This window comes from Myotis lucifugus, unplaced genomic scaffold, assembly GCF_000147115.1.
Source record: "Myotis lucifugus unplaced genomic scaffold, Myoluc2.0 scaffold_286, whole genome shotgun sequence".
NCBI classification, from domain to species: Eukaryota; Metazoa; Chordata; class Mammalia; order Chiroptera; family Vespertilionidae; genus Myotis; species Myotis lucifugus.
This window is the reverse complement of record NW_005871334.1, coordinates 845,840-854,302: the sequence shown is the minus strand read 5'-3', so window position 1 is coordinate 854,302 and position 8,463 is coordinate 845,840. Positions and strand designations below refer to the sequence as shown.

At 40.7% G+C, this 8,463-nt stretch overlaps 1 pseudogene; it reads right to left on the bottom strand.

Moving 5' to 3' along the window:
* Positions 1 to 6,943: 6,943 nt before the first annotated feature.
* LOC111828135 lies at positions 6,944 to 7,069 on the bottom strand (annotated as a pseudogene).
* Between the last annotated feature and the right edge of the window lie 1,394 nt (positions 7,070 to 8,463).

Genomic DNA, 8,463 nt, shown 5'->3' with positions numbered 1-8,463 from the left:
CTGAAAGTTACATTCAGAGCAACTAAAAAGGAAAATAAATAAAAAGTATTCAAATTGTAAAGGAATAATTATAATAACTTGTTTGCAGATGACATATGTAAAACTCAAGCAAATCCACCAAAAGACCGTTAGAGCTAATAAACAAATTCAGTAAAGTTGCAGGATACATAATCAATCTACAAAAGTCAGTTGTGTTTCTATACACTAACAACAGATTTTTCAGAGAGAAATTAAGAAAGCAGTAGATTTACAATAACATCAAAAAGAATAAAATAATTAGGAATACATTTAACCAAGGAGGTGAAAGATCTGTACACATGATTCTGTAAGTCACTGATGTAAGAAATTCAAGATAAAACAAATAGAAAGATATTCTGTGCTTGTGAGTTGAAAGAATTATAATGTTGAAATGTCCACACTGTCCAAAATGATGTACCAGTTTAATTCAATCTTTATCAAAATTCCAATAGAATTTTTCAAAGAAATAAAAAAATAGACCCAAAATATCCAAATAGCTAAAGCTTAACTTGAGCAAGAAAACAATTCCTGATACCAGAAGTAAACCCTGTATATATGGTCAATTAATTTTTAATAAAGGCACAAAGAATACACAATAGGAAATGGATTGTCTCTTCTGCCCCCTCCTCCTGCAACCTCCTGTATGCAGCCTCCCCCTTTCTCCTCTGGGGGCAGAGCTCCCCAAAGGCTGTGCAAGGCGGGGTGGGGCTGTGTGGGGTGGGGCAGGGCTGTGTGGGGTGGGGCGGGGCAGGCTAGGCAGTGCAGGCATGGCTGTGTGGGGTGAGCCCAGGAGGAACCTTGGAGGAGAGCTGGGGTGAAGAGTCATGGGGAGGAGGAGGGATAGATGTGGAGCCTGTCCTGTGGGAGAGGCACCGGGCTCCTCAGCTGCCCTCACCCAGCTAGGCCCCTGTGCAGCGGTCACTCCCCACCCCTCACTGGCTCCTGTTCCCATTCAAGTTTTGGACTTGGTTTCTCCGACTCTGCCCCAACCCCCTCTCTGCTGCGTCCCTGGAAACTCGAGGCCACCCCTTGACCTCAGGCAGGCATGCCTGGCCTGTCCTCCCGTAATGGTGCTACCCACTCTCCTGGAGTAGTTAGTGAAACTTAACAAATAAAAAGAAGCAGCTCTGAAGATTGTAAATTGTGCACTGAGAATGCCACAGGCTGCAGAGGGCTGCACAGTTCAAGGCTCTTGGATCACATGTGGCAGCCTCCCACGACACCCGGTCCCTCCTGGCTCCCGCCCTGACCACCTCCACCCAGGGCTCAGGCCAAACCCTGGGAGCTTCCTGATGGCTCTCACCTCATACCTCACTTTCCAGTCAAGCCCACCAGTGCCTGCAGCAAGTTAACCTAGCAGTTGGAGCATCTGCCCCCTGGTGGTCAGTGTACGTTATAGCGACTGGTCAAGCGGTCAAACTCCCAGGGGAACTCCGGTGGAGGGGACAATTTGAATATTAGGCTTTTGTTATATAGGATAATATGTTGAGTAACTCTTTGAAGTCCTAGACAAGCCCCAGTAAGGGACTCCTAGTGCTCTATATTAAGTCAACGCTCTCTATAACAGACACTTAATTATTCAAAGGCAACTCTTGGTATGCTGTTATGCCCAGTAGAAATTACATGCTGTCTCATCAGACATCAAGTGGCTTTCTTACCAGAGCACAGTTTATTATCATATATTTCAAGCTATGAGATCCAATACTCATATTGGCACTTCCTCAAATAATTGAAATGGTGCATTCAGGAAAGCTCAAACAGGTTTAGAGTGCACAAATGAGTTTACAAGAATGGATGCTTAGATTCCTTTATCACCTATGACTGTTGCACCAAATTCTCTCCCTCAACTCATACTATGGCCTTGAGTGGGGAGGGGTGTTTCCATATAACCAAGTGAAGAATAAGGAAAAATTCTAGGCCTCCACAGATGTGGAGGAAATAACAATCCTATATAATAAAAGAGAAAGATGCAAGTTAAACATCCCTCTGCTACGCTCAAGCCACACCCACAAGCCACACCCACCAGCCAATCAGGAGCACGTATGCAAATTAACTCAACTAAGATGGTGGCAGCCATGGAGCTAGAGCGAGCAGGAGGCTTGGGTTGCCCCCAGCAATGGAGGAAGCCAAGCTTCCTGCCTACCCTGGCAGGCCCTTGGCTCCGCTCAAGGCTACACAGTTTCAATTATAGAAGAAAAATAAATCCCAGAAAAAAAGAAAAAGAAAAAAAGGAGAGGCTGGGAGCTTGGGTCACTGGGGGGCTTAGACAGCCTGAAAATGGCCATCAACCCCTCACCCAGGCTGGCCAGGCACCCCAGCGGGACACCTCCACCCTGAAGGGGCTGTGGCCAGCCTGCAAACAGCCATCAGCCACTCACCCAGGCTTGCCAGGTACCCCAGCAGGACCCCCCTCCCTGATCCAGGACACCCTTCAGGGCAAATCAGCCAGCCCCCACCCGTGCACCAGGCCTCTATCCTATATAATAAAAGGGCAATATGCAAATTGACCCTAACAGCAGAACGACTGGGAATGACTGGTCACTATGACACACACTGACCACCAGGGGGCAGACGCTCAATGCAGGAGCTGCCCCCCTGTTGGTCAATGCGCTCCCACAGGGGAGCTCTGCTCAGCCACAAGCCAGGCTGACGCTGCCAACACAGTGGTGGTGGTGGGAGCCTCTCCCGCCTCCTCAGCAGCACTAAGGATGTCCGACTGCAGCTTAGGCCTGTTCCCCGCTGGCAAGTGGACATCCCCCGAGCACTCCCGGGCTGCCAGAGGGATGTCTGATTGCCAGCTTAGGCCCAATCCCCCGGGGAGCGGGCCTAAGCCAGCAGGTGGTCATCCCCCGAGGGTCCTAGACTGCGAGAGGGCACAGGCTGGGCTGAGGGACCCCCCTGAGTGCACAAATTTTTGTGCACCGGGCCTCTAGTTATAATATAAACAGAAATAATGAATATAATTATATTATAAACTATTTGCCAGGTGCATAAAATTCATGCCCGGAGGGAGGGGGGTTCCCTCAGCCCCAGCCTGCACCTTCTCCAATCGGGAACCCCTTGGGGGATGTCTGCCTGCCTGCCTAATTGCCCCTAACCCCTCTGCCTGCCTGCCTGATCACTCCTAACTGCCTCTGCCTGCCTGCTTGCTTGATTTCTCCTAACTGCCCTCCCCTGCTGGCCTGATCTTGCCCCCAATGAGCCTCCCTTGCCAGCCTGATCTTGCCCCCAAGTGCTCTCCTCTGCTGGCCAATTTGGTTCTGATTGGTCGGTTTCTATGCCAGTCAGCATCTCTGGGCCTATCAATTGGGCCTGATCAGAAAGGCGGGGCTGATTAGCAACCTCGATGGCGGCCTGGAGAGAAATGGAAACGTGGCTGCTGGCCCCGCCAGGAGAGAAAGAGATATGCAAGTGCTGATCAACAGCTGCCACACAGGCTATGAATCAGACCCTGCTTCTCTCTTCAGGCCTCTCTCTGGGCCTGATTCGCAGCCCCTTCATCAGTCAGTGCTGGGTCACCTCAGCAACCCAGTGCTGACTGTAGGACTGACTTCTGGTTGGTCGAGCCTCCAGTCATGATGGACCCAGGGTTTTTATATATTAGGATAACATATAAACCCTGCATAGAGTGGAAAAGAACTAATATCAGTAAACTTGGAAAACAGTGTTTTGACCCTCTTTGTTTATGACAAAAGAAAAAAAGTACTCTATTTACTTTAGTTAATATTGTACTTTACTTATTAAATTTGATTTTCACAAAGGTATGGGTAAGCAATTCTGAAATTATTTTATGTATACTGTACGACTGAGCACATAAGTAAATATAATATGCATATTAAGATGTGAGTTCTCACACTCACAAAAAGAAGTTCCAAAAGAAAAAGGAGAAAACTAGAATGAATCCTGTGGTGTGGTATTAAAATTAGAGCTATTAGTATGAATTAATGGTTTTATACACAAACACACAGAGAAACACACATAAAAAGATAGGTAGACATAGCTATCTCACTTTCAGTGTGTGTGTGTGTGTGTGTGTGTGTGTGTGTAATAATAAATATATTAAAAAGTTTTTAATTAGAATTTTGATTGTTAAATAGAGAAAATGTGGAAATAGAAAATTGAATCAATTCCTAAGGCCAATGTGGTCACTAAAGGAGTTGGATCCTAGGTCAAACTGGATGAAATTCTACATAAGATAAACCCACATTTTCAGTTTCTATTCTTTAACATTGTAACACTTTTAGATCACAGAAGCCTTTGCAGTAGGGGAGAGAAAACAAGTGAAATATACAGATTATTAGCAATAACTTGCTTCCTCTGCAGCTAATTAAACCTGATAAACTTAGGCAAAATTGTCCACCCAGTACAGTTAACTTTACCACAGTTCACTATAATAAGAGTTTGTAATAAAGGTAAAATTATTTATTTCTCCTTTGCATCATCATTTGGAATTGTATGATCTTTGGACAGTTTATGAGAAGTGTTTGCTTTGTGGGCAGTTTGTTACCCTGCATATACTAATTACTTATATTATCTGGCATTTTTAGGTGATTATTTTAAAGTCACCTAGAGTACATCAGTACATCAGCACACTCTTCCAGGCTACATTCAGTTATTGCTGACTTTGGTAGTTCATGTAAGGAATGGGATAATGGGTTTAAAAAATAGCATTGCATAGCTAATTGCCTCTGTCAAAGCCTTTCTCTTTTTCTATTTGCTTTGCCTGATTTATTCTTTTTATTTTATTCTGATATGTTAATTTGTTAAATTGTTGTTAAAGACTATTAGCTCTAGGGTCAAATAGATGATTTGAATCCAAGGTTACCCACTGATTTGATGTTCTAAGTTATATTGAAGGAATGAATTATTTCTATTATTGTTAATAACCAATGTGAACAGGGAGAAATGATATTATATTCTTAATATAATCTTAATATAATAAATAAGAGCTAATAGTTACCTAAATTTACTGTATGCCAGATAGTTTGATAACAATTTTAATATAAAATTTCCAACACAATCTTCAAAACAACTATAAACAAAGTGCTCTCACAAACATTTAACAAAGGAAACTGTTAGAAACTGAAGTAACTTAATATCACATTGAGTCTTGAAACTGTAATGGAGTGTGGTTCTCAGAGTTGATAAGGTATTTCCAAATTTATTAAATTATTCATGCATTCATTTATTCATTCAGAAAGAGTTTTGTTTCAGAACCTGTGCTAATAACCCCAATAAAATCTGCAACAATGCAAAAATAACATTGTGAATTTGTGTAAATAAGAACATACAAATAAAAACTGTACATGGATATCTTTTTTTCATTCTTCATATTAAAAAAATACCCAGAGGCTAAAGTAAAGCCTTTTTTTTGTTTTTCAGTTTCAATGAAAAGCATTACATAATTCCTTAAGAAAAATCAAATCAGAATATTTATTTTTTATCCAGCTACTTTTCTGAATTCAATTATCAGTTCTAGTAGTGTTTTGGTGGAATTTTTAGTGTTGTTTATACACAATATCATGACATGATACTGTATATTTTACTTCTTCCTTTCCAATTTGGATGCTTTTTTTTCTTCTTCTTGACTGATCACTGTGGCTAGGACTTCCAGTACTGTGTTGAATAAGAGTGGTGAAAGTGGACATCCCGGTCTTGTTCCTGATCTTAAGGGAAACACTGGTAGTTTTTCTCCATTAAGCATGATGTTGGCTGTGGTTTGTCATATATGGACTTTATTGTGTTGAGGTATATTCCCTCTATTCCCACTTTGATGATAGTTTTTATCATAAATGGGTGCTGGATTTTATAAAATGCTTTTTCTACACCTATTGAAAGGAAGCCATCAACAAAATGAAAAGACAACCTACTGAATGGGATAACATATTCGCCAATGATACATCTGATAAGGTGTTAGTTAATATACAAAATTTATGAATTATTTATACAACTCAACACCAAAAAACACACACACAACACACCCAAACAATCCAATTTAAAAATGGGCAAAGGACCTGAGTAGATAGTTCTCCAAAGAGGATGCCATTAAACATATGAAAAAATGCTGGACATCACTAATCATCAGAGAAATGAAAATTAAAACCACAATGAGATTATCATCTGCTAGAAAGGCTATCATAATTAAATCAACAAACAGTAAGTATTGTTGAGGATGTGGAGAAAAGGTAACTCTCATGCACTGATGGTGGGAATGCAGACTGGTGTACCCACTGTAAAAAGCAGTATGGAGTTACCTCAAAAAATTAAAAATGGAAGTGTCTTATGACTCAGCTATTCCACTTCTGCGAATATATATGAAGAAACTTGAAACATTAATTTGAAAGACTATATGCACCCCTATTCTTATTGCTGTGTTATTTACAATAGCCAAGACTTGGAAGCAGCCCAAGTGCCCATCAGTAGATGAATGGATAAAAAGGCTGTGGTAAATTTACACAATGGAATACTGCTCAGCCATAAAAAATAAGGAAATCTTACCCTATGCAACAGCATGGATGGACCTGGAGAGTATTATGCTATGTAAAATGATACAGTCATAGAAAGACAAATACCACATGATTTTACTTATATGTGTAATTTAATGAGCATAATATACTAACAAATAAAATAAAAACAGACACATAGATAGAGAACAGGCTGACAGCTGTCAGAGGGGAAGGGGGTTGCAGGGCTGGGTGAAAAGGAGAAGGGATTAAGCAAAAAATAATAATAGACACATATAGAAGTATGGTGATTAACAGAGAGAAATGGGGATGCAGGTGGTAGAGAAGGTGAGTGTGGATAAATGGTGATCAATGGAGACTTGACTTGTGTTGGCAAACACATACAGACACACACACACACAGAAAGAAAGATAAATGAAGTAAGAACTGCAGAATGTTGATAATTGTTGAATCTGGAGAATGGATATATGGAGATCCATTTTATATATATCATAGACCCTCTTCAGATGATGGCAATTTTAAGCTATCCCATAAGTATAGCCATGAAAATCTATTATTTGGAGAAAATGTAGTAGTCAAATGGAAAAGCCTTAATCTCTCTTAATTTAAGGCCGTTTGGTGGACTCATACTTCACTCCAACTTAAAATAAATTTTTCCCAAAGCCTTCTCTTACCTATATTTAAAATAAATATGTCTCTCCTCTATATAAGTGAAGGTTTGTTACATAGGAGGCCCTTCAATAATGTCTCTCCAATTTTTACAAATTTCCTATCATGCCCCTAACCTAAGGGCTGGAGGCCAGATTGAGGTGCAAACTCTCCTCCAACCCCTTAACAACAATTTCCCATACACTAGGCAGCTGCCTATTTAATATGAGAGCATAAACTTTCACCACCCCAAAAACTTTGCTGAAAATCCAGGTTATAAGAGGTGAATAATTAATCCAGACTCACCCTCTAATCCACTCCAGAAAATTAAAATTATTACTACAGGGCTATTCCCACTGACAGTATGGTCTATCAAAAGGAAGATAGAAAACTCTACTTAGTAAATAAAAATGATATTCAAAGGTAATAATATAGCACTATATTTCCATAATGACAAGATCAGACAATGCATCCTTGGAAATAATTCATGCTGGAGGAAAATGAATATCAAACTGAAAAATTCTGCCAAGTACAGATGCACATCATTCTATTGTCCATTGTTCTTATTACTACTGGTCTGGTTGCATTCGTTGGTTTGCAATCAAGAGGCCCAAACACTCCAAGTAAGTTATTCTTTCTAGCAAACATGGAAAATGCTCAGAACCTTATGCCACCGAGTTTAGTTAATACAAGCCCTATTAGCCCAAAAGCTCTCTGGCTTGCCTATCATTAACCAAATCAACAAATGAGGCAAAGGGCTTATACTATTTGGTCAAATTAGTGGCCTAACAACAGGCTAATGCTGGAGATCTTACCTCAGTCTCCTAAGAAACAAGACCCACATCAATTCGAGTGGGTACACACTTGAAAAGGACACCTCAGTCCCATATTCCAGATGGCATCACCCAACTGAGGACTTCACTACTGAAGATGACATCACAGCAGATGGCACCGCTCTAACCTAAAACTTTGAGATCTCCCACTGGAGATCATTTTACTCTCTGTGCTGAAGATAACTTCACACCCTGAGCACTAAAAACTTCACCCCAGTAAAACCCACAGCCTGCCACTTCCAAGATGCCAACAAATTAAACACAGGATGGTTATTGCTATTCTTTCTTTGATGTTAAGAATTTTATCATTTTTCTTGAGGTTGTTGTCTACTTAGCTCATTATCATGTTATACCCCTTCTCTCACCAAAATGTACACCCCTTTACCACCATGTCTAGTAGGAATTCTGGTAGAGGTTATTGCTAACTGCCATTTTAAAAATTAATGAAGATTATTGCTTCCTCTAAAAGTCATCTGTCTCATACAGTCACCTATTGACCC